Source organism: Castor canadensis, chromosome X, assembly GCF_047511655.1.
Source record: "Castor canadensis chromosome X, mCasCan1.hap1v2, whole genome shotgun sequence".
NCBI classification, from domain to species: domain Eukaryota; kingdom Metazoa; phylum Chordata; class Mammalia; order Rodentia; family Castoridae; genus Castor; species Castor canadensis.
The window spans coordinates 20915996-20942951 of NC_133405.1; the positions used below are offsets into that span (position 1 = coordinate 20915996).

General features: G+C 42.5%; 1 pseudogene; it reads right to left on the minus strand.

Annotated features, from left to right (window-relative positions):
* The window catches only part of LOC109687850 (disks large homolog 2 pseudogene), a 70723-nt pseudogene extending 63576 nt beyond the window's left edge, over positions 1–7147 (minus strand).
* Between the last annotated feature and the right edge of the window lie 19809 nt (positions 7148–26956).

Here is a 26956-nt window from a genome sequence, read left to right on the forward strand (position 1 = left end):
CCCAGTAGGAATTCGGATGGAAATTTTATTGGAGGTAGCAGCTCGCCCATGAGCTTGGCAGGTAGACCCAACAAAGGAGCCCCCATTGTACTCTATTGTCTGAGGTTTGGGGTCTTTTTAAACCAGAAAAACACAGTTAACCCGGATAGACTTTCTAGTCTTTGACTGTGTCATTCCAGTGAAGATCCCATAAGGAGGTGTCTTGTCCGACTTCCCTTCCACCTTTGGGTTTCAGCATAGATCTAGCATGTTCAGCCCCAAAGGGAAGAGGGCAAGAGTTAGCCCTCGGGAAGCTGGCACTAATTGTAGTGAGAGAACCTACAGACCACCCCAGGGCTTTGTCATTTCAAAGCAGCAGTCCTGCACTGGGGGCCTTTTCCTTCTCTGCAGTAAGAGTGAGTGCATCTCATCCCCTCCTTCCACTCCTTGTGTCCAGTCTCATCTGAAACACCCTTTTCCCTCTCTATTTACTTTCCCTCAGGTCTCTCCTCTCATTCACCATTGACCCTGTAGGCTTTCATAACTTGTGTCCAAGAGGTGTTTTGAGAATGTGAACTGAAATAGTAGTTTATGAAATTGGCAACACCCATGTATTACTGCACTAGGTTTTCTTCTGGAAACTTGTGTGGTTAGTGATCAGGTCCAAGGAAAGCAGAACACAGGGCGAACTAAAAGAGAGGCATACCAAAATCATGGAACACCATCTGCATTAGGACTGGCTCTGCCCATTCCTCAGCTCCCTCCACCCAAAGTGATGGTCTGATAGAAGACTATTTGTCTCGAGACAGAACTAAACTGGTGACTGAGGGTTTCCCTTCTCACCATGAATTTACTTCCTGGGAAAGATGGTCTTACTTCCTTATACAATTGGGGATCATCTTTGAGGAAGGAATCAAGAAAAGTCAAATATAAAAACTCTTTTGAGTGAGAAATCATTCTGAACTTGAAGGGAGGTCAGAGAAAGCAGTTCTGAACTAAGGGAAGAGAGGTAGCCCATGGGGACCCTGTGGACCCCAGGGGTGCTAGGAAAGGATAATGGGCTGATACTCTCAGACAGTCTACCTCAGACATTGAGGCCACATTTTGTGTTAAGAGTTCACTCATTCATTCTTTCTGTCATTGAATAAACTTTTATTGAAAATTTCTAAGCTTCTTGGAAATAAGGTGCTAGTGATTCATCATAGACGTAGAAATTCACATATAATCTCCCCAAATTCTTCTCAGGCATAATTTCAACTTCTTACCATCAACTTGAAGCTTGAGTAAAGCAAGCAAGTAAAGCAAAACCAGGGCAAGTTAGGGAGATGATTGGGATCCAGTAAGTATGGTTAAGAAGCAACAGAGCACAATACTTGAAAACAGGGAGGTGGAACAGCTGGAGGAAAGTTTGATCAATGTCTTCTTCCCATCTAGCCTATCCCCTTCGTCTCCCTCCCCATGTATGGACAAGCTGGGGAACATGGGTTGAAGCAGTGTCCCCTATACTGCCCTAGCTATACACACCCTGTAGGTAGCAAATGCTGCCCACCCCCAGCATAGGTCACAAAGGGCTCCATGTGAGCATTAGGTCACCTGAAATTGAGGCAAAGCAATCTGGTCAGAACTAAGGAGGGTGTGCTTCTAGCTGTCTATGCTACAGTTAATCCATTGCCATCTGTCTTTATTTTGCTGACTCACTGCTTTCATTTGGGTTGGCAGTTCTTTCGCTGTTGGCTGCAGTCTTTAACTGTTTACAGAGGGCTGAGATGGATAGAGAATTAGGGGCTTTGCATTCATTCCCTGAATGAAATCCTACCCAGGTACTGTGGGCCTCTCGTCGAGGGGCTGAGGCCAAGGCCCTGGATTTTGATGGATGGTGGAGATTAAGTGTAGGGTAACACATCATTTGGTCTGATTGCAAGGCCAGATTTCTCCCAAGTGCTGCCAAATGAGCTGGGAGGTCATGTGAATTGTCTGCCCAAGCACAAGGGAGCACGGCTCCTTTTAATTAGAACAAGGATGAAGGATATTCGGGACCTTGGTCTGTCAGAGAACTTGGAGCGCCTAAATCCTCTACTTCATTCAAGGTTCTCTTTAAGCTTCACCTCATCCCTGAAAGCCTCCCCTGCATAAATGTCTATTCCCCTGCTCCACCTCACCTCTCCTCCAAAATGCACTCTCCTGCACTTTGAATCTCACCAGCATTTGGTTTCTATTGTGCACAATCCAGGCTCACACTGCCATTTTAAAGTGGTCCTTTGGCAAATTTGAGAAGTCTGTCCTTGACTTTTTTCTTTTTTTTTTGGTGGTGATACTGAGGTTTGAACTCTGGGCCTCTTGTTTGCTAGGTAGATGCTGTACCACTTGAGTCATTAGTTCAAAGCCCAGTACTGCCAAAAAAAAAAAAAAAACCAAGATTGAGAAGTCTGTTCTTTATCCCAGTGAGATGTAAGCGCATCAGGATGCAAAACTTTGTGCCTTTATAGAGCTCAATGTGATGCTGAGTGTTACAAGTTTGCTTCCTAAAGCTAGGATGAACCTATAGTTGATTGCCCACACTGGGACACTTTTAAGGGTGAAAGGCAGCACTATAAATAATAACAATGGTTTAGCAGATATGAATGGCACCCTCCCGGGCACACCAGTAGAACTCTTTATCCTTCCTAAGGCACTAGGTTCCTTTTCTACTTATTTTGTACCTACCCCCATTCCTAGGCAAATCCCTGGATCCCAGAAATGATCTAATGCTGACAGAAAGTAGCCTTAAAAGGGCTAAAACAGATATGACCCCACTTTCATCTTAGCACAAGTCAAACCCTTGGCATCTTAGTACAAGTTATCTTATCAGACATCCTGGAAGTGTTTCCAGTGAATTTCTGTAGTTCTCAAAGGCCAATGGTAGCTTCTCCAAAGTCACCCCTTTTCCAGGATTTAACAGCCACATAACAAAATAAAGGTAAAAATTATTCCCTTGAGAGAAAAGCAGAGGGGATGAACCAATTTGGATTATACATATATACATGGAAATGCCACAGTGAAACGCCCTGTATAGCTAGCTATCTTAAACAAACAAAAATGGAGAACAGGAAGGTAAAACAGGTTCTGTCTGGGGGTTGGCACCTATGGGAGGGGGGAGGTTATAAGGAAAGGGTGTAGAGGGTGAATATGCTGGAAATATTATGTACTCATAAATGAAAATGGAAAAATGAGACCTTTTGAAACTATCATAAGGAGGGGTAGAGGGATAAACTTTTGTAAATTGTCACAATGTACCTCCAGTACAATAATAATAATAATAATAATAATAAATTATTCCCTTGAAAACTTAGCATTACATGGTCAAGCTACACCAGGAAGGTGGTACTCCAAGATACTGACTCTAGAAAGTATTCTGTACCAAAGGGACAGAATTAAAAAGTAGTCTCCAGAAATTGGAGCCTTCTTATACCACTGGCAGGACTGAAAAACAATGAAGTCACTTTGCAAAACAGTCTAATTAAAAGTTCTCAAGTGATTAAACATACAGTGGCCATATGACTCAGTGGTTCCACTCTTAGATCTATACTCAAGAGAAATTAAAACATATGTGTGCACAATAACTCATATATGAATGTTCAGACCAAAAAGTAGAAGCAACTCAAACATCTCTCCCCTGACAAGCAGATAAACAGATGTGGTACATCCTTATAATGGAATATTGCTCAGCCACAAAGAAGAACAAAATAGCACTATATGTTATAACATGGATGAAACTTGAAAAGATTATGCAAGGTGAAAAAAATGTTTTATGAGATGTTCAGAATAGGCAAATTTAAAGAAACAGAAATTAGGTTAGCAGTTGCCTAGGACTGGGCAGAGTAGGGAGTTCAAGTTTGCGAGAGTGACAGATAAAGGGGACAGAGTTTCTTTTTGGGGTGCTGAGAATGTTCTAAAAATGGCCATGATGGTCACTGCCAAACTCTGTACATATACTAAAAACTACTGAATTGCATGTTTAAATAGGTGAATTTTGTGGTATGTAAATTATATCTCAATAAATGCATCCTTCAGGTCTAACTAGGCCACAGTACCACCTACCCAGGCTAGACTCACATCCTTTAGGAAGAATATGGGCACTTCCTTCTAGACAGTTCTTCCTAGGCTTCAAAAAGTTCAAACACAAACTTGGGCAAATGCTTCATAAGAGCATTCTTCCAGTGGGAAGAAGCCCTGTTAATACCCACAATCCTTTGGGGTTTTCCTGATATGCCATTTTTTTTAAACAGGATCTTGCTATGCAGCCCAGGGTGGTCTCAAACTTGTGATTTTCCTGCCCCAGCCTCCCAAATTCTGGGATTACAGGCATGAACCACCATGACTGGCTTGCTTAGCCTTTGTAAGTCACATCCTACCCAAAGTCATGGGTCCAGTAATATTTGACAGGAAAGAGCCCTTAGAACTTATCCCACTCCAGCCCTCTGGTAGATGCTTAGGGAGGGAAAGTGACTTGCTCACATCACCCAGTGACTCCCATTCCATGCGTTTTCTCCTACCCGATTTCTCCCTTACCTCCTCTTCCCCTGTCCTCTACAAAGGTTTCTTGCTGAACCTCAGGAGGAGTCAAGTCTGAGAAACCAAGCCCAAAATCAGGGGCACTTTCCCATTTGGGGGACTACAGTACAATTTTCCTGAAGAGTAGGTCAGGAAGTCTGCTTTATAAGTCTCCCAGCAACAGGATGTGGACGAAGTATAGGATTTGACCCCTGCTACAAGTAGATTTGTGGAATGGTCACATACTTCTCTTTGTACTGTATTTGACGGAATTTGAAGAGAAAAATAATATTCATCTCAGGGAAACCTTGGTAACTGCAAATTTGCTGGCAACCTTATTTCCTCTCGCTTTCTTGGAAGAAACCAAACGAAAAAGCAGCTGTACAAATTAGTCCTGACCAACAGGCTCGGGACCAAAACAAAACAAAACAAAAAATAATAAATCCCAAAACAAATCAGGCTAAATATTTAAGTCTAAATGGAAAATATAGCTGACTATCTTCTTACTAGAGCTCTGCTAATCTCCACTTGATAATTGACAGAGTCCTCTTTCCAGTAGGTTGGGACAAAGCTGGGGACAGATTGACTGAAACTTATCAGCAAATTTCCAACACCCTTCATCTGCATTCACAGATTTTTTTTTTCCTGTCCTACAGCAGAAACCATTTGTCATGCTTTTTGGCAACAAAAAGAAAATATGCTTAGTAGGTCATCAGTCAGCAGATCCTGTGTGCCAGGCGCCATGCTGGTACGGAGGAAGACAAGGAAGGGCAGGGGGGACAATGATGCCTGCCTAACAGGAGCCATATACCTCCAAAATAGGGTAGACCATGGTTAAAGGAAGGGCAGAGGGCAAGAGCAAATTCGAGGATGTAGGAGAGTTTGTGTATGTTGATAATAATAAGGGGACTTGTTCTGGTGTAGATATTTTAAGGGAATCAGTGGGATATTTGGTTGAAAATGATTGGAGTCCAATTATGGAGGCGATATAGCATTGTAAGGAGGTGAGTGACCAGGTGAAAGCCACATTAGGGAGGTCTCCTCATCTCCCTTCCCTGAACATTGGGTTAGACGTTCTTTTCCAGGTTCCCACAATCCCCTGGGCCTTACACAGCACTTTTCACATTTTCCTGTAATTTGCTATTTCCTTATACTTCTTTCCCTTAAACCGATTTCCTTGTGAAGAGAGCTTAAGTCTGATCCACCCATATATGCCTAGTGCCCAATGACGGTTTTAACACATGGTTGATAGTCGGGAAAGGCTTGTTGTTGGGACAGGACAGGACGGAATGGGACCTGAATATGTCAGCTCTGTGGAAGACCCATCTGGAAGGCAGGTAGAGGAGGCTGGTTAGCCCAATGTTTCCCTGGTGCAGATGTGAGGAAATAGAAGGGAGGATTCAGTTGCATTTTGAAGGAAGAATAGACAGGATTTGGGAGCCTTGGTTAACACTGACCCAAGGAAATAAAACAAAATGGGTGTGGGACTGGAGCAGGTTCCCTGTCAGTGTGGTGGGTCCTACAGACCACGGTAGGACCAGCCAGTCCCCTTCCACTTTGTGGACAAACTGGTCATGGACCCAGCTGTCTGTGGGACCCTTCTGTTCTTTTCATGTCTAGAGGTGAAAGGGATGGACTAGACCATGGCCGACCAGCCTTTGCCCAGCTGTCCCCAGCCGGCTGTACTGAGTCCCCAGAGAACTTGAGCTGACCAGTACTTGGCCACGCTGTCTTAATCCTGTGCTCTCAACACAGCTCCCACCACCTGGAAGTGTCACACAAAGAAGCCCCAAACAAAGAAAAGTGTCAGCTCAAGAAACAAGCATCTCCTTTTCCTCACCATGCCTGTTTCGTTCCACCTTCAGTCTCTGTTGCTCAGGGAGGGAGGGGTGAGGGAAAACCACGGAACTTTTCAAAATCCCATTTTCCAAAAGCTAAATCAGATTTATTCTGTGTCTCCTGCACAGACTGCATTAGTCTGGGTAATGTAAACACCGTGAGGCCACAGCTGTCTGCCAGCTGCAACGTCGAAGCCCATTTCGGGGGGCATGAAAAAAACCTGTCTGTAACCATCACAGATGAGAAGTGTTAGCTAATGAATGAGCCCTGCTGAGGCCAGAGCCCAGCTGAGTTATTTCAGTCTTGGGCCTTAGCAGAGATTTTTATTGGGTAACAAATTTCAAATGCTCCAGTCACTCTCTAGACCCCAGATCAGAGCCTGTTGCTCACACCCCCCCCCTCAAGAAAAAAACCTAATTCACTCCAGGGACATTCCTGGTGGCAGCTCAAGAATCTTGGCATTTGGAGTGCTGGGTGATTGCTCAAGGAAAGTACAGTGGGGGCTCAGTAATAACAGGGGCCTCCTTAGGCTCCCTGCAGTAGCATAGAGAGTTGGCCCTTTCTGAGAGCAGGGCTGTCCTTGGCTTCCACAAGGGCTGGTCAGTGTGGAGCAGCCTAAGAAAAGGTGGCTTGAGGTTGTACATCACTATTTCAGCAGGTCCTAAGGTCGTACTTTAGGTCTTACTGGCACCTTTCCACTCCTGTTCTTACTCTTCTTACATGGGCTCAGATCAAAGGCACAGCCAACAGAGCCAAGAGACTGCCAGGTGGACCGAGCTGAGGGCTTGGGCACAGGCATTTCGCTGGACAGCTGCCTAGAGTGTGAGCACCCATTGCAGGACCTTTCAGCCTGTCCAAGCAGATTCCTGATTACCAGCCCTGTTTGTAAGAGCTATCTGTGAATTAGAGCCACACTGAAGAGAATAAAGTGCCTAATACAAGCCAGTGATTTTTTTTGTTGTAGTGGTAATAAAACACACATTAAAATAAAATTTACCATTTTAACAGTTTTTGAGCGCACAATCCAGTCACATTTAGTACATTCACAAGGTGGTACCATTGTGACCTCTGTCATGTTCTAGAACATGTTCATCACCCAAAGAAGATTCCTTTAAGCAGTCATTCCCCACCTTCTCCCCCCCCACACCACCATCTATCTTTGTGAATTTGCCTATTGTGAATATTTCATATAAATGCACTCATACAATATGTGGTCTTTGGTGTTAAGCTAGCATTTTTTGAGTACCTACTATGTGCTAGTCATCATAATAGACATGAGGAATCAACCTCAGGGCCACACCAGCTAGCTGCAGCTGCTATATTTTTTTGGAATACACAAAAGTCACATGCTGGGTGATTTATTTGCACCATTCTGCTTCATCCTTAGAACAACTCTCTGAAGTAGGTAATAGTAATATTCTCACTTAAAAGATGAGTAGCCCAAGCTCAGAGAAATTGAGTAAGTAGGCCAAGTTCATACTAGTAGTTAGGGTTCCAACTTAAGTCCTTCAGTTATTTATTATGTATTTAGCCCTACTTAGAGCCAGTCTGTTTATTTGGAGGTCACACACTGCCTTCGTGGTATGTGCTGCCTGACTCATCTTGGCCCCCTTAAATCCTCACTGTGACAGACTCCATAGTCAGGGGAATAGTCTCACTGAGCTCTTGTGCAAATACCCATGTGTTTCCAGGGATAAGAGCCTGGCCTGAGGGCTGAAGATGTAGCCCAATGCCTGGCATGGAGAAGGCCTTGGTTCCATCCCCAGTGCCACAAAAAAAAATAGTCCTGGATTGAGTGCCCTAGTGTGTTTGTACACTTGGGCACATCTAGAGTTTTCTTTAGTTCCCAGAGAGCCGAATATAACCCCGCCCCTCTTTGTACACTCATGAGAACATATGCAGTTAGATGTATTTATAAAGAAATCCTTGAATCTGCTCAAATTTATTTTTTAAAGTAAATCATATGCAAGCTTTGGTATTCGATTATTGAAAGCAAATAATAACTGATTGTCAGATAGCAGTGTGTTCTGACATCAAAGATGAGAACCTCTGATCCGAACACATCTAGAGACTCCAGAGTGGTCTAACTCAGCTCAGTTGATTTCAGTCTGCAGCTGAATGCCCAGATCTGCCACGTTTCTCCCAAAGACCAACAATCTGATTGTGGCAAACAAGTGTCTGAAGGGGCCTTCATGAGGCACCTCACACCTAGACCTTTTTTTTTTAAAGGTTTGTTTGAGTCAGGGTTTCACTATGTAGCCTAGGCTGGCCTCAAACACAAGCTCCCTGGTGCCTCAACCTCCAGAGCACTGGGATTACAGGCATGTGCCACTATGCCCAGCTCATGCCTGGACTTTTGAACAGTGACTCTGGCTGCATTTGAAAGGGACTCTTATGTCCCAACTGCATGTGCAAGAGATAGCAAGGGCCTGTCCCAAGTTCTGCAGCAAAACTGGAAAATGAGAGTTGTTCCATTGTTTTATAGACTTCAGGAGAGATGTGTAAAAAAGATCCATGAATGGGAGCAGCGTTTGGAAAAGTTCAATGGAACAGAAAGAGACAAATCTGATACTCAACAGTCAGCTTCTATAATAAGAAAAATGGCACCTCCTGCGTTCAAATAAGCAGATCAGATGTTCCTCATGTGTTATGAGTTGGAAATCATTCCTTCATGTGGGATCAGTTAAAACTCAAGCTTGGGACTTAGTGTATGTTTAATATAAAAACTCTCAATAAAAAGGCTCTGGGGGCAAAATCCAAGCAAGGGCATGCTATAATTACCAGTGCAAATAATCAACCATCAGCATTTGCCAGTAAGAGGTCAGGAGATGTAAACGTGTCAGGATGGAGGCGGTGATAGAGAGAAATGTTCTTTGCAGAGTTTTTTTCAGCAGAAGTGGGATTTGAGCTGAACCTTGGGGAAAAAAGGAAAAATCAATTCTTTTGACATTTGTTACACATTGGAAGAATTTTCAAAAGATGACTTCTTAGAAATATATGAATATGTCCCACAGAATAGCTAATTTCAATTTGAACCAGCACAGCCCCCAGCACTGGGGCAAGTGTGTTGAGAGAGCTTTAGCCACAGTCTCTGCCTCCAGGACCCTGTCACACAGTAGAAGAACCTAACATCAGAGCTGGAGGACACACCAGGAACTGTGATCACGCATTTTTATCTCACTAATGAAGAAATGGGCACAGAAGTCCCTGAGATGTGTTCAAGGTCATCCAGGGAATCCATCTCAAGGCAGAGCTGAGAACTTCCACCTTTCTTTATTCTACTCTGGAAGCCCACTAAATGAAAGAGGCAAAAATCAAAGTGTAATATAGAAAACTTTATTGCTCTTTCATAATACAGGCATAAAAATAGTACTCTCCAAGAAAAAAGAAAACAGACATGCCCTTTCATTCCACAGCACCAGTTAACAGCCCTTTTTATTTTAAAGAATTCATGGAGTACAATAGTCACCTGATCCAAAAGAAGAAAAACACAAAACAGGGAGCCACAAAATCTTGATGAAGTCAGGAAAGGGTCAAGGGCATTGAGAGGCTGCTTAACAAGGCCAGGCAGGCAAGATTAAAGCAACATAGTTGGGGAAGATGAAGGCATAGAGGGAACGTCATATGATCAAAGTCTATAGAGAAACTCCTTAAAGGTCATGGCTCCAGGGGACTTAGACATGTCAGCCAGATTTTGGAAATACAAGAGAAAGGGAAGACTTTATAGTACATATCAGGAAAAATAGACAAAAAGGCAACATTGCTGTGCATAGTAGGTACAAGATGCCCAGTAAGCACGAAGGAAATATATGTGATCTTATTCCAAAAGGTGTTGTGATGTTACAAAGCATCTCTCAAAGAATTTTCAGACAGTAAAGACATGAGATCTTACCATACTGGACTTTGCCTTTGTCCTTTAGGACATCATGGAGCACTTCCTATGACAATATAAATAGATCCAGCTTTCCCTTTTTGTCACTGCTTAGAATCCCAATCTGTAGGAGTATCACTTTTACAAACACTTTAGGTGAGCACTCTAGATGTATTTATGTTTGCCTACTAGAACAAATGTAGGACCAAGCCCAAGACATGTTACTTCTGGGCTGAAAGAAATATATTATAAATGTTGATAGACTCTTGAGGGAAGATCTTCATTGTGGAGTGGTTGTTATTTAAAATTAGGGATGGGGAACTCTTTCTTGGTAGCACGAAAAAAATGATGTATTATAGCAGAAATAAATGTGTGGGTCACCATTCAAAAATTTAATCAAAAGATACAAGGCCTTCCATTTCTTCCATGCCTAACACCCCAGTATTGTTGACGATAATGACAAGAAGAAAGGGAACAGAAAGGCATGGTAAACCTTTGGGAACCATTTTCAACGGCTGGAGTTCTGGTAACTCATTTCTTCATTACTTCATTTTAAGGGAAGGGGGTGCTAATCTAAATTGTTGTGCAGCTGGATGGCTGTGCTGTCTTTTAATAGAGCAGACAGCCTTTATGAGAGGCTCCCAGGAGGAAGGCTGGCCAACTGAAAGGAGAGCAATTTTCAGATATAATGGCAACTTGACTTTCTTTGTAGTTGAGAAGGTTGGCTATTGTTTTTAGACAGCAGCATCTAAATGACCTCTGAAAAATAGTTCCCAAAGGGAAGGAAAGGTAAACTTGAGTGTTAAGTATAATGACCTGCCCCCCCACACACACACACACGTGGTGGTTCTTCAGTACACTGTTGGGGAAGCCAATTCTGCCTGCACAACCCCAGCACTAACTGCCTTTGGCCAAAAAGCTGCCGGCCCCTGGTGTCTGAATCTTGGGCAGCAATGAACCAAGATCAACAGAGATAGTTGGGGCCGGTTGCATGTCCCAGATAGACAGATTACAGCAGTCCAGTGCAAAAAAAAAAACTTTAGGGAGAGACCTACAGGTGGAGCTAATAGGCCTGCTTTTTAAATTTCCACTGAATGGACTGGTACTCAATGCCGCCATTTTTATTCATTCGGTCAATAAGTGTTTATTGGGCATCCACCATGTGCCAGACACTATGAAACATTGGGAGGACACTATTGGACAAAATGGAAGTATCCTCCTCCCATATACTTTAAATCATCTCTAGATTACTTATAATACCTAACTTAATGTAAATGCTAGGAAATAGCTATTATACCATGTTGTTCAGGACTGACAAACAGGACAAAAAGTCTGTACTGTTGCAACTTTTAAAAAAACAATTTTGGATCTGTAGTTGGTTGGATCCATACCTGCAAAACCCATGGATATGACGAGCTGGCATTTATTACAAATGGTAATATGCTATGAGCAGGATGAAAAAAGTAGGTCCTGCGAAATTAAAAAACACAGGTAGGGTCTGAGCTGAGGGTTCAGGATGGCCTCGCTGAGGTAGCCTGTCCTGAGAAGTGGGCCAGCCATGTAAGGAGCCAGAAGACCCTCCGTGGCCAAGGGGAACATGTATGAGAATGCACCATGTTGGTGCAGTTGCTGGTCAGATGGAAAGCTTTCTGAGAGTTGCTTTACCTTCTGCTCCTTACCAGCAAACCAAAGTTCTCTAGTGCTTGTGGTTGCTCAGGACCCAGGAACCCAAGCGGGTTCTAGAGACCAACCTGGATGTTGCCTAATGAGCGTCCATGGCGACAGCCTGCTTATCAGGGCATTGGATGTAGTGGGTTTCCAAAGCATTTTCAGGACTCATTTTCCAGACATCTCCATTCCTGCTCATTGCTTGCTGTCTACAGGGCATGCTTGCTCGCCCAAGAGCTAGGCTCTGCGTTGGTCAGGGTTAAGGATGGAGGCAGCACTGGGCTTCGGGGAAACACAAGCAGTGGTGAGAATGAGAGCAAAACTGGAGCCAAGGAAGCAGCCCCTGCCAACAACTTCCGTTCCTTCCCTCTCCTTTAGCATGTCTGCCCACGGAGCCCCCAGTGACTGTTTGTGGTGATCTGTCTGTTTCGCAATTGACAAAGAAGGAGGGAGCCCTCTCTGACATTTTTGCCCAGAGGCCCCAGATTTCTCAGTATGAAATTGCCAAATACGCAACTTCGGGTGGATATTTGGCTGAATCACTTTGAAGGGCTTGTCAGTGCCTAAAATGGAAATTGTTAGAAAGCAGAGGAGGGTGGTTGCCAGCAACCATGAAATGGTAATGACCAAATCATTTATTTTTGCAATGAAATGTCACCCCCTAACACTACAAAGGCAGATTTTTCTAGCTTAAAAGCACTGACTACCTATAAAACTCTTCACAAGGAATTCTGTGTGCCATGCAGATGTACACATATATCCCTATCTCTCTCCCACCTCTGTCTTGGCTCTTCTACCAGGCTTCTTCCTCCATCGCCCTGGAGCCCAGCTGCAACCTGGGATGAATTAAGAGGTTGGCCGATTGTGAAAAGTAATCAGGCCTCAGCCATCCTATAAAATGAAGGGGAGTTCATTTGGTTCCTTCTAAGATGGTGTGTGGCCGACTTTTTCCACATGAGAAAGTTGGTAGGCAGTAACAGACTACCCCAAAACACAATGTGGGTCTTTTAATGATAGGTTCAAAACCTGAAGCATTTAACCTAGGAGATGTGGCACTTAATAAGGTCTTACTATATGTACTCACTCAGCAGACAGATCAGGCAAGATCTCTAGTTTTATTTGTGAACTCGCACACGTTTTTTCTGAGTTTAGGAGGAAGAAACTGCAAAATCCATTGTGGGTCGACACTGGGCATGTGAAGGATCTAGTAGTGTTTCTTTGAAAACAGTCATTATGACACTGCTCCTTCAGGCCAATCCCTGGGAGGCTTTAACCACAAAGCCCCAGGTCCTTCTTTTAGTTTTTCCATATTGACTTCTGTCCTAGGATCAGTGAAAATTTATATAACCATAAAATTTATTTTAAAGTAATACTCTACAAGCCCTTGGCTTGAAAATATTTCAGGAACATCTGCGTACTCAATATTGAAAAGTAAGATGGCTCCATTTAGCTTTCATTAAAGTAGGCATTGAGAGTTACCCTTAGATCACATCATCAGTCCAGTTTTTGAGCAGTTTCTTTTTCCACAGAGGTGGCTTTCCCAGTCATTTGTGAGGGTTAGGGTGGGATCCGTTAGGTAAGCAGTTCTGATGTTAAAGGTCATAGGAACATTCCTATTTAGCCACAGACCTTGACCATCCAAAGTGCCAGTTACTTGCTATCTCACTACACTTGAAGTCCGTATTTATGGACTCCCTGCTATGCAAGGGTTTTGAGATGGCCCACTGGAGAGAGTGACTCTGGTATGGGTGAGTCACTTTCTCTCAGCTTCCCTTGTAGGGTTAGCTCACGAAGAATTATGAACTAAGCCAGCTCTGACATTTCGTTCTCTTTCCCAACCTTTTATCCCTCAGTCCGGGTGTCTCTGATTCCACGTTCTCTGCATCAGTTTCCTCATCTATAGCACAAAGGGCTTGAACTAGACAAGCTATTAGTTTTCCCCAAAGTCTGACATTTGATAAATCTAATGGATTTACCATCAAAGACAAATGCAGCTATTTTCTAACATTTTCTTTAGCTGGGGGAAACAAAATTTATGTAATATTGTTTCTTTGTTTCCCTTTTAAGAGGAAAACATGACCCATTTCCAGTGTCATAGAGCGAACACTTTGCGGCTCTGCACAAGGAAGCTTTTTTCTTGGTAGAAGGGGCCCAAATGCCATGGAAACAAGGGCAGGCACATGGGGAGGATGGGGTGGTCAGGTCTTACAGGAAGCAAACTCATCAGTGTCACCCTATTTCTCCCATGGAACCGACCCCCTCAAAAGCACAATTGTTCATAGCTGAGATCTCTGAGCCTGCTACCATCATACCAGCTCCCCTGCTTACTAGCTGTTTAACCTCCAGCAAGTTAATTACGTCATTGTGCCTCAATTCCCCAATCTGTAAAATAGGAAGAATAATCATAACAGTGCAGAGTAAAGTTGTGAGGATTAGATGAGATTGGATGAGCATGTAGAGTGCCTAGAATGATGTGTCACGTGCACACGATAAGCATTAAGCAAAGGTTGACCAAGTTTATCACTGGGTTCATATGTCCAGATATGGATCCAGGAATTGAGAGGATTGCATTCCACATGGCTGTTCTCTCTCTTGTGTCTACAACTCTTTATTCCTGTAGTCTAGGACATTTGTCCACTCTGGAATAAGTGACTTTCTCCTTCCTGTGGAGCTAAGTTTAGATCTGGCCTTAGTCTCCCTAGGTTCATGAGCCAGTGATAGTGACCAAAAGAATGGGGGGAAAAAAATCTCTGGTGAGGGGAAAGTGTGGTCATTTACACCTCAGCAACAAGCAATTGTCTCCCAACTTGCAGAGGATTTAACAGAACTTGAAGGCTCTTGGAGTTGACAAAAGATTTTTAGAAAAGAATGTTCCCTGGAGGTTCTCCATGTCTACAAAGGCCCAAACAAGAGAAAACGGATTATGGTTAGACTCAGCGGAAGACATTTTTATCACAGGTAGAAACAAAAGGCTGGGCCAGATTCCCAAAACAGGTTCTGTAGCATCTTTCCCGGGGAAAGAATGGCTGTCCATCTGTCCTAGATTGTTTCAAAGACCATCAGAGCAGGAAGAGCCTTTTGAAGTCATCTTATTCAGGACTCTATTTTAAGAATAAGAACACTAAGACCCAGAGAAAGGGGACAATGACCCTTTAGTCATATGACAAATTATTGACAGAACCAGGATTTAAATCCTGAGCCAAAACTCATGTCACTGCACCAATAGTGGTCTCTTAAAGATACACACAAGCTGCTGTCTCTACTAATTTGTAATGCTCTGTAGTACCAGCATACTAAAAAGTAATTAAGGCCCACCCAGAAGGACTCAAAGGTATTGAGCAGTACCCAAACTGCAATTCCTCTAGTTTCTCCATCTGATTTTGGAGCTCCGGCAGTCAAAGTGTTTGAGCCAAGCCTCCTCACTCAACTCACTGGTCTTCTTAACTTACCATTTGAAAGCAGCTGTGGTTAAAGCAAAGTTTGCTGACTCAGCCCATGTAGTAAGGATGACTAAACACAAGAATTTCCTGTGGGGGGGGATGGAAAATATCTTTCAAATGCATTTGTTTCAGGGAACCTTTCTGATCGGTCAGGAGCTAGCCCACGGTGGGCCCATGAGGAAAAACAGCAGGCTGTCCCCGCTCAGCACCAAGGCAGGATTGGCAGATGTGTCCTTTCTTTTTCTAAACAATATTGTGGCCGTCTCAGCACCATTTTGGTCTGGCCAGCACTGCACAGAGCTTCATCAGCCAACTGGTACAGCCCAAAGCAGAGAGGAGCAACGTCTCCCCTCACTGGAGGGGCCTTCCACATTCCCCTGCTCAGAGGCCTTCCCTGAGAGGGTGACTTGGGCCTGCTCTGTTTTATCTCAAGGCAGTTTCAATTCTGAGCCCACCTTGAACTCTTAAGAGAGGATCATTTGTGCTGACTGAGCAGAAAACAATGTGGTCTGGCTTCCATCTCCAGGGTGCACTCTGGGGAGTTTGCAATCTGGAGTGGAGTTATCAGGTTCAGGTCTGAATACCACACAGACATTGGACAACTTTAGGAAACGAATATTGACCTTCACTTGGATTGCTCACCAGCTTAAGGCATTGCTCCAGTGAAACCAAAATTTCGGTAACTATTTCAAGACTCTTGGCTGGGAAGGAGTCTGCCTTGCTCAATTAGAAAGGTGGAGACACCTGGTGCATTTGGGAAGCACACGTTTTCTTTACAACTTGCGAATTAGAAAAGGGGGCGGGGAAAGGGAAAGTGAACACAGCCATCTTCTGAAAGCCATATGCCACTTGAACAGTTCAGACATTGAGGATTCAAGTCCAAGGGGCCTGCCTCGTCCTCTCCCCATCTCCTCCCAATCTCTTCCCTCGTGTTCACAGGAAAAAACAGGACCAACTGCCTCTGAGGTCTCGAGAGAGTCAGGATTTATTTTTCATAAGTGAGTAACAATTTCTTATTCCAGCGGGGGAGCGGGGGGAGAGGGGTGTTCTGGGACAAGCATTGTGGAGTAATGGAAAACTCATCTGCGGAGGAGGAGAAAAGAAGGGGGAGGAAAGGGGAACACCCCAGTTCCTCACCATCTAGCAGTGTGAGCTTAAAAGTCTTCTTTTACTTTTCTAAGCCTTTTTCCAACTCTGTAAAAACTTACTTAAGCTACATCAGAGCCTGGTAATATAGCCTCAATAAATGTTTTTCCTAATAAGTGAGAGTGAGAAGGTGCAAGTGAGTAAATGAATCCATGACAGAAAAATAAGGATTTGAGTGGTTCATGGAGTTGGTTTGAAGCTTAAATAAAATAATGGTTATGAGTTTTCATGTTTTTGAAAGCTTTACAGTTAATAAATTATCTGTATATTCGCTATCCTATTTGAATCTTACAAGGGACCTGCCTGAAAGATAAGTAGGGCAAGAATCATTAACTGTCTAGTAGAGGGAACTGAAGCTCAGAGAGGGGAGGAGGTACCAATGGATGATGGACCTGGAACTCTGGAGGCAGCGCTCCCTCAAATGTACCACACAACCTCTTCCTTTCAAATAAAAAGGTCTTAAAGAAGAAAGTGCTACAGACCATTGGCTCAGATCTATGTCTTCCAACTAAGTACCCTTTATATGAAGGCTTAAACGTTGGAGGTGGGTTCAGGAGAAGAAATTCCGGGCTGTAACTAACAATGCTATGAAAGATTATAGTAAGACCTTGTCTGCTCACAGCACAAGAGGCCAGGGGGAAATGGCCTTGGAATGACTTGGGTTGGGATTATCTAATATTTTCGGGAAAGAATAATAGGGCCTCTACTTGGCAGGGAACTAACAGTTGTTATTTGGAATAACATGGACCAGTGTAAGAAGGTTGACTGTAGACTCGTGTGAGTGAGCCAATATATACTGAGCCTTCCCCCATCAGGTCCCTGGCCTCTTGTGAAGCCATCAGCTGCTTAGCAGGAGCAGACCTGTGGTCTGAATCACCTTCAGATTTACTTAGGTCTTGGAACACTTGACTCGTGGTGCTAATCAGGCTGTTTAGGTCATGCAGTCTGTCCTTCCCTCCAGTAACGGAAAACTTACTTCCACCCTACATGGAGTTTCTAGTTGTGCTTTCTGTCTCATTCTGATAATGGCCCTGTGTAGGTAGCTTCACTATTTCTGACTATGTGGGGAGCTAGGGGAAATCAGAGATGTTGATTGCAAATGTATTTCATGCAGGCAATTATGCATTGAAAAAGAATTTTCATAAAGAAAATCCTGGGTTTTGTGCTCAAGGTTGGCTTGTTATTTAAGGGAACCATTGTTCTCTAATTTATTACTTTTTAAAACATAGAATTAGGTTTGCTTAAAGCAGGAGTTTTTACCCTGGGCTCTGTTGCTTTTGGATAATATACAAGAAGCTCAATGAACTCTGAAGCTGTGTGCAAAATTGTGGGTTTGCATTTACACGCTCCTCTGAGGACAGGATCTACAGCTTTCCTCAAATGCTCAAAGGATCCACACTGGAAAAGGTTAAGAACCACTGGCTTGAAAGGGATGGAACTGAATCACAATATGCCACTCCAACTGCAGCTTTGTTTCTGTCAGTTTGTGTGGTCTGACTCTCTTCCGTCTGCTGCCTCTGAATGATGAATACCCGTGCAACAAAATTTGTCCTTCTCCCTGTCCTGTTTGCAGAGTAATAGCCATACTTTCCTGCTAGGGGAGAGTTTATGATCAGGCAGGGTTATAACCATCTTAACAGGAGTTCAGTGTCAGTTGTAGCCTGGAAATAAGGTATTATTTCATAAACATTTCCAAGTCTTTGTCCTCAGTTCTTTACCCTATAAGGCAGATTTTTTTTTTTTTTGGTGGTGGCTGTGGTGGTATTGCGAATTGAATTCAGGACCTCATAATTGCTAGGCAAGCACCCTACCACTTGAGCCATGCCCCCCCAACTTCAAAGCAGACGTCTTTATCATAAGATCGAGCTTTGGAATCACACAAATCACTTAATCTATCTGAACCTCTATTTCCTCATCTGACAGATGGGGATACTAGCAGCTTTGTTGTGCGGATTATAAGTGAGATAATGGATAATTATATTGACTATGTGCTGGGTGCATAGTAAGTACTCAATAAATAGCAGTGCCAACAGGAACTGAGGCTGTCATACTGCCAAGGACCACACTCAGTGGCCCACTCATGAGCATGGGGATAAAATTGGTTGAACTTTTGTCACTTTATCAAAACATGAAGTGTAGCCTGTTCAGCAACTGTCCTCTGCTCAAAGCTTCTTTGGAGCCCTGAAGCCATGTTTGACTACTGAACCCAAAGGTTCTATGTGTTTCTAGAAGGCCAGAAGAATTGAGCAGTCAAATCAGCTCAAAGCATCCAGTCAAGGCGTTGGCCCAGCAATAATAACACTATCCAAAAGGCTTCCCATCCCTGTTCCTATCTGATCCTCAAAACAACCAGCCGTATGAGATAAGCAGAGCAGGTGCTAGAGAAGTCACTGCTAGTAATGACAGGCATATGTCCAGGGTTCTAGGACTTGGTGAAAATGTAGTGGTTAGCAAACAAGTAAAGTTAGTTTGAGTAGTAGTTTTTGAGTATTGAGCTTATTGAATGTCACTGAATATAACACGGAAATGGGTACATGGGAAGGTTTATAGAGTCAGATGGATGTGTTGAGATCTACATGACAACACATCCAAAGGATTAGATGTCATGACCAAATGAGAATTTGGTTTAACATACACAAATCAGTCAATGTGATACAGCATATTAACAGAATTAAAGGTAAAAAATATCAGTCATCTCAATAGATGCTTTGTCAAAACATTTGACATTGTGTAAATCCTTTCTTGATTAAAAAAAATTCTTAACAAGTTGAGTATAGAAGAAAATATCCCCATTCAATAAATGTCATTAATGAAAAGATCACAGCTAATGTAATCAATAAGAGGGAGGCGAACTGAATGGCTTTCCTCTTTTATCCAGTACTAGGCAAGGAGTCCACTCTCACCATTTCTATTCAACATAATATTGAAGTACTAACAAGGACAATTACACCATTAAAATAAATAAAAGACCCAAATCAGGATGGAAGAAGTAAGATTATCCATTTGCAGATGGCATGGTCCTATATGTAAAAACACTAATGCTGGGGGAGTAGATCATTGATAGCATGTTTGCCTAGTATGCTTGAGGCTCTGAGTTCCATCCCATCCAATGGAAAAAAAAACATTGGTGACTCCAGCTGGGGCATAATGACACCTGCCTAAGATCCCAACTCATGAGTTTGAGGTGGGAAAGAGAGAGACTCCACACACAAAAACTGTCAGAACTAATGAATGAATTTAGTAAGGGTGCTGGATATAAAATCAATGCACAAAAATCAGTTGTTTCTATACACTAAAACAGAGCTAAATAAAAATCTAGAGAACAATTCCATTGGTGATGGCATTGAAAAGAGCAAATTTAACCAAGGAGATGAAGGATCTGTACATTGAAAGTTACAACACACAGGTGAAGGAAATTGAAGAAGACATTGAGTGAAAGGAAAGGTATTCCATGCTCATAAAATGTCTCAAAGTGATTCAAACTAAACACAATCCCCCTCAAAATTCCAAGAGAATTTTTCACAGAAATAGAAAATCTAAAACTTGTATGGAACCACAAAAGACCAAAATAGCCAAAGCAGTCTTGAGAAAGAAAAACAAGGTTGGAGGCATCACACTTCCTGATTTCAAATTATATTGCAAAGCTATAATAATCAAAACAGTAGGGTGCTGTCATAAAAATAGATACGTAGAACAATGAAACAAACAGTCCCGAAATAAATACAAGTATATATAATCAACCAAGTTTTGACAAGGGTGCCAAGAAGACACAGTGGGAAAGGGTAGTCTGTTTAATAAATCATGCTGTGAAAACTGGAAATCCACATACAAGACAATAAAATTGGATCCTTATCATACACAAAAAATCAAAGTGGATTGAAGACATGAATGTAAGACTTGAAATCATAAAAGTCCTAGAAGAAATATAGGGGGAAGCTCCTCCATACTATCTTCCTAATGAGTTTTTGCATGTCACACCTAAAGCACAGACAACAACAAAAAAATAAACAAACATGTCATACCAGACTAAAAGTTTCTGTGCAACTAAGTCAAAGGGTGTCCTAGGGAATGGGGGAAAATACTTGCAAACTGCTATTTTTGATTTGCCATTGAAGAAGGCCAGTCGTAGGCAGGCTGCGGATCCAGGCTGTTAAAAGAGGCAGAGGAAAGTGGGGAAAGTGTGGTGCACAGGCGAGCAAGAGCACAGAAACTGGAGTGAGCACATTGGGTGAGTAGAGGAGCTGACATACAGGCCACCAGGGGATCCCTTTGGGAAGCAGTAGGAATTTGGTTTAAAGAGGAATGAAGGCCTTGATTGCACAAACAAAGGAAAGGTTCTAGACTTGATCTGGTATGAGGAGCAATGAAGTATGGCAATAGGGTTGGGGAAAGGAAATGGAGTTGGAGAGGCCAGCTGGGAGCCAGGAATAAGAATATGGATTCAGTGGTCAGTATGGGTGAGGATGAGGGAAGAGCTTGCTGGCCTCGGAGCCTTTGCTTAGAGGCACACAGGCTTTTCTGTCTGTAAGGAGTGAAGGCGTTTTGGGTCTTTCTAGTTCCCTAGCCTGAGAGGTCTTTCAGTGCAGAAGCATGTGCCCTCCTTTACCAAAACCTGGCAAAAGAACTTGCAAAGTGGAGAAACCTACAGAAGACTCTTCATGTTGCAAAATAGTTTTCCCCAAAGGATGTGCATTTGAAACAGAAACTGTCCTAACTGACGTGTGTGAGTCACTGCCTGTGTCCACGAGGGGCTTTGGGATGTGAGGTGACAAAACACCTCCAAGGTCCCCCTCCTCAATCCTCTGCTTGATGTAACAGATCTTGAGAAACACCTTTCCAAGCCTACCCTGGTCGGTCATGAACCTGATCTCCTGGTAAACTGCCCATTGGCATACAAGAAGAGAGGTCTGCAAAGGAAAATGCTTATTCTAAGCATTTTGTTCTCAGAGCTGAGCATTTCCCTTGGGAATCCAGCATGCTGGCTGTAAGAAGATTTAAAGGAATATAAAATGACTTCATTGCCTTTGAATTGCCTTTGCTGGATTTGTGAATAGAACCTGTGACTCCAGAGCTGAGAGGGTTGTGTTGAGATTGCACACGTCCTTGTGTGTTTCTGTATAGATATATTTCCTTATATACAAATGCCTGTGTACTTGTGTTTGGGAGCCTCAGGTGAAAACTAAGACAGGGAGGGTTCCCCCTTTTTTCAGTATTTTGAGACAGGCCCAGGTTATTATGTAGCCTGGGCTGGCCTCAAACTCATGATCCTCCTGCCTCAGCCTCCCAAGTGCTGAGATTATAGACATATGCCACCACACTCAATTGATGCTAATGTTTTTAAAACTTTGTTGGATAGACACTAAGGGCAGGAAAACCCTGTTTAATTGCCATAAGCACTTTTTATCTTATAAGAGATGAAACTTTTGCTATTAGTATAGGGAAAATACTTCCCATTTTAACAGCGGTAGCTCCTGTACTTTGAGAGCTTCCTATGTGCCAAGTACTGTGCTGTAGCATTTAGGTAAATAATCACATTTAATCTTCCCAACATCCCTAACAGTGAGGTGTCATTTTTGTCCCCCATTTTACAGATGAGGAAAGCAATGGAAGAAGAATATAGGGACTTATCCAAAGGAAGGCAGCTAGTAAGATGAACCCATCATCTTAATAATCTTGCAAAACTTTTCCAGGAGAAGTACACTAGATTCTTTCTTTTAAATTTATTTATTTATTTATTTATTTATTTTGCAGGGCTGGGGATTAAATCTTTCCCCATGCTTGGCATGTTTAGCAAGCACTCCACCGCTGAGTGCATTATACCCCCAGCCCTTCTAGAATATTCTCTCTGCACACCTAAAGCAAATATTCTCTTAAGAAAATTAAAATGTGGTTTAAGAAGCAAAAAATGGCTTCACAGGGAGGAAGCTATCCATAGTTGTCTCCTGGGGGGGCAGGGGAGCATTTCTGCAGGCTAGTATGCACTTGGAATAATTATATCTTGGCTGGGGAGAAAACAAGGACAATGAGGCCATGACATGGAGTCTGACAGCCAGGCCCTTTGGGCCTGAGCCCTCTAGCAGGAGAGGACATTTATCTTTTGGATCTGTCTTCTACTTCATGAACTTAAAAAGCTGGATTTTACTGACATATCAGAAAGTTTTGATTTGGGGCTGGGATGTAGCTCAGTGGTAGAGCATTCACCTAGCATGTGCAAGGCCCCTGCGTTCTATCCCCAGTACACACAAAAAGAAAGTTTTATTTTTTCATGTTTGCTGTCTATATAACTATTGTACTGAGCTGTCATTAATTGGCATGTAAAAATCACAACTCATATCTCTTGGATTTTTATGCAAGTACATCATTACAAATATATGATATTTATCATCTTTATTTTACAGATAAAGAAACTGAGGTTCAGAGGTTTAGTAACTTCTCTAGATCACACAGCTAGTAAGTCACAGTACATGGAGTAAGAAATAGGCCTAACTTCAGATTCTGAGCTCTAAATTACTATGCAATATCTCATTGTCTGTGTGTGTGTGTGTGTGTGTGTATTCCCCATTATCTTGGAGTGCTATAGCCAGGTGCCACCTCGAGGTAGGGGGGCTGTTGTTTGAGACTGAGCCACTCTAAGGACCTGAAAACAAGGAATGTCACAAGTCAGGGAGCCTGGAGATACCCTCCCACATTGTCTGGATGGGAGACAGCTACAAGGGTCATGGAGAGGTCAGACACAGAACCACTGAGAAGTGTTAAGCAGCAGGGAGCTCAGACTGTGGGGAGCTCCGTGGCCACCACCCTCTGTGGCAAGAAGCAAGCCTCATCACTTCTGCATTACTGCACAGTCTGAGAGCTCTGAGCCCAGGCCCAGGGCACTGCTTTATTGCTCCAGCCTCCTCCCTCGTGCAGGGTGGTTTTCTGCTGGGTGGGGTCTGCAAGCTCCAAGACCAACAGGTCCAGTTCTCAGTTCCCTCAGTTCTCCCCCTCCCTCACAGAACACAAAGCTCTGCTTGCTACCCCCACTCTCTGATGCACTCAGGGGACACAACTCAGCTGGGACATTTGCCACCCCTAGTTGCACAAACTGGGGAGACCACATGCTTTAAAAGCTCACCGGGGTCAGCGGCAGCTCCAGAATACAAAGGAGGTAAGCTTCTGCAGTGAGTGCAGCCCAGACCCTAACAACATACCCTTGACAGGCACGGATCTCAGCCCACATACAGCAGCAAGCTGCACAGAGGGAACAGACAGGAACTGCAATAGACCTCAGCTAGACCTGGCAGGTTCCAATGTTACAGGACCCAGAAAGAGCTTCTCCAATTCCTGGCCTTTTGTTTATCTTTTTCTTTTTGATACTATTTTTTGCTATCATTTTTATTTTATTTTAAAATCTTTTCGTTTTTATTCCCCGTCTTTTATCTAATTTTATTGATTTATTTACTTTGTAATCTGGTTTTTATCACTTTCTTTTCTCCTCTTGCTCACATTATTTTTCTTATTTCTTCTTTTTCTGTTCTGTTGTTTAACATTGCACCTTTTTTCTTTTTCCCATTCCTTGAATACTTCATTTCATTCTTTTATTACTAATTTTAGTTCTATTAATTTTCAGCTTCATAGTTTACATTGTTTTTCCAACATCCTTTCTGTGGTTATTGGTGGAGGATCAGTTGTCTTTAATTGATTTTTATAGTATTTTTATATCTGGTCTGCTTCGGTGTCATTCCTTTTACACTGGATTGTTTTCACCCCTCTGAGCAGTGCTGGGGATTGAGCTCTCAAGAGAAGCTGCTCACTAAGTAGATCTAAATATAAAACTGGAGAGATATCCACCCCAAAAGATGAACAAATTACAAATTGCAACATAGAAACATGAGAAATATGAAAAGCAAAGCAACATAACTCTTCAAAATGTTAACTCCTCAATTACTGAATCCAAAGATATTAAAATGCTTGAAATACCAGACAAATAATTCAAAAGTATAGTTTAAAAATGACCAATGTCTTCAAAGAGGACTCAAATGAAGAAATGAATTAATTCAAGTTTGTACAAGAAAATCAGGAAAGAGAGATTCTAAAAAGAAAATGGAAGTCATAGAAATGAAAAAGTCTATAAATCGAAACACTCAGTAGAAAATATCCCTCAGACCTGGTGGAAAAGAGAATACTAGGGATTGAAGACAAGGTTGAGGGAATGATTACATTCAAACACCAGTTTAAAAAAACAAGCAATCAGGGCTACAGCATTCAAGACCTGTAAGACAGGGTGAAGAGAGCAAACCTATGAATCTGTGGCATAGAAGAGGGAATCAAGACATAGAGTGAAGATGTAGAAAACCTACTCAATGAAATTATAGCAGAAAACTTCCCAAATCTAGGAAATGAATTCCAAGTCCAGGAGGTATTTAGAATCCCAAATAGAAATGACCAGAAAAGAACCTCTCTGCATTATATTATAGATAAAATGCCAAGAGTACAGAACAAATAAAAGAAATGTACCTCAACATAATAAAGGCATGTGTGAAGCCCTGGGTTCCAACCTAGCACTATAAAAAGGAAAAGAAACAAAATCTGAATATGGTGGTGCATGCCTGTAATCCCAGCACTCAGGAGGCAGAGGCAGGAGGATCGAGAGTTTAAGACTAGCCTGGACTACGTAGTGAGATCCTGTCTCAAAAGAAAAAAAGGGCTAGGACTGTGGCCAAATGGTAGGGCACTTGCCCAACTTGTGGGAGACCCTGGGTTCCATCCCCAGTACAGCAAAAAAAGAGGGTGGAGAGGGGAGAAAATCTTTTGTAATCATTCTTTTAAAATCTTAACTCCTCAAAAAATTATTGAGTGCCTGCTCTGAACCAGGCATTCCTCTGGGCAGTCACCAATGCTGATATCCCTACAGCCATGTAGCTTTCAGTATAGTGGGAAAGGTAGGCATTGAACAACTATTTTTAAAATAATGATTTAATTCCAGTTGTTATGTGGTACTAGCGAAAGAGAAATGCAAGGAGCTGTGAGCAGATATAAGAGGGGACTACAACCTGGAGAGGGTAAGATGACGTTCCTAAGATGGGTCATGCTGGATAAGTAGTACATGTGTGCATTCCAGCAGGCATTGTGGAGATGACAATGACACTACCAGCAGAAAGAATGGCAGCACATTTTTTATTATGACAAAATAGACACAACAAACTTTGCTGTTCTAACAACTTTAAGTTATACAATTCAGTGGTATAAAGTACATTCACAATGTTTTGCCATCATCCCCACTATCTAGTTCCAGAACATTCTTATCATCCCCAAAAGAAATCCTAAACCTGTAAAGTAGTCACTTCCTGTTCTCTCTTCTTTCCAGCCCTACATAACCATGAATGTATTTTCTAACTCGGTGGATGTGCGTATTCTGGATATTTCATATAATTAGAATGATACAATATTTGCCCTTTTGCGTCTAACTTCTTTCCCTTAGCATAACGTCTTCCAGGTTCATCCATGTCACAGCATGAACCAGAATTTCCTTTGAGTGGCTGAATAATAGTCAGTGTATGAATAACCACGTTTTCTTATCCATTCATCAGCTGATGACATTTTGCTTGTTCCTACCTTTGGTCCATGGTGAATAGTGCTACTATGAACATTCATGTACACACTTTTGTTTGAAGTACCTCTATTTAATTCTCTTGGGTATACACCTAAGAATGGAGTTGTCTGATCATGGGAATTCTGTGTCTCACTTATTGAGGAACCAGAGAGTGGATCCACTTTGATTGTTGAGAAGAAAAATTCTATGGCCAAGATACAGGTATTTGAATATATGTATTATGTATAATACAGGAATTGCTATATAATAATATATACAGGAATTATATAAATACATATTCAGCATGTGATAAAGCACATTATATCATATATAATATGTATTTATATATAATTATATATATATATATATATATATATATATATGCATATACTTACAGCTTAAAACCAAACACATTTATGATCTCAGTTTCCATGGTCAGAGCCTGGGCTCAGGCCTGCAGTCCAGGCCATTCGCATCTGGAGTTTAGGGTGTTCTTCCAAGCTCATTCAGGTTGTTGACAGAGCTCAGTTCCCTGCCTCTGAGGCCCTCATCTCCTAGAAGGTGCCCTTCTCTTTATCTGGCTGTTTGTAGAAATCTCTCTCTCTCTTTCTCTCTCTCTCTCTCTCTTTCTCTATCTCTTCCTCTTGCTTCCTCTCTCTTCTCTCTCTTTTTCTTCCTCTCTTCTCTGTTTCTTCTCTCTCTCTCTTCTCTCTCTCCCTCTCTCTTTCTCTTTCTCTCTTCTTCTCACTTCCTCTCTCTTTCTCTTCCTTTCTCTCTTCTCTTTCTCTTTCTCTCTCTCCCCCCCCACTCTCCCTCCCACTTTGAATGACTTTCACCTGATTAAAGTCCCATCTTGTACACTGTTGGTGGGAATGTAGACTAGTACAACCACTCTGGAAAAAAATTTGGAGG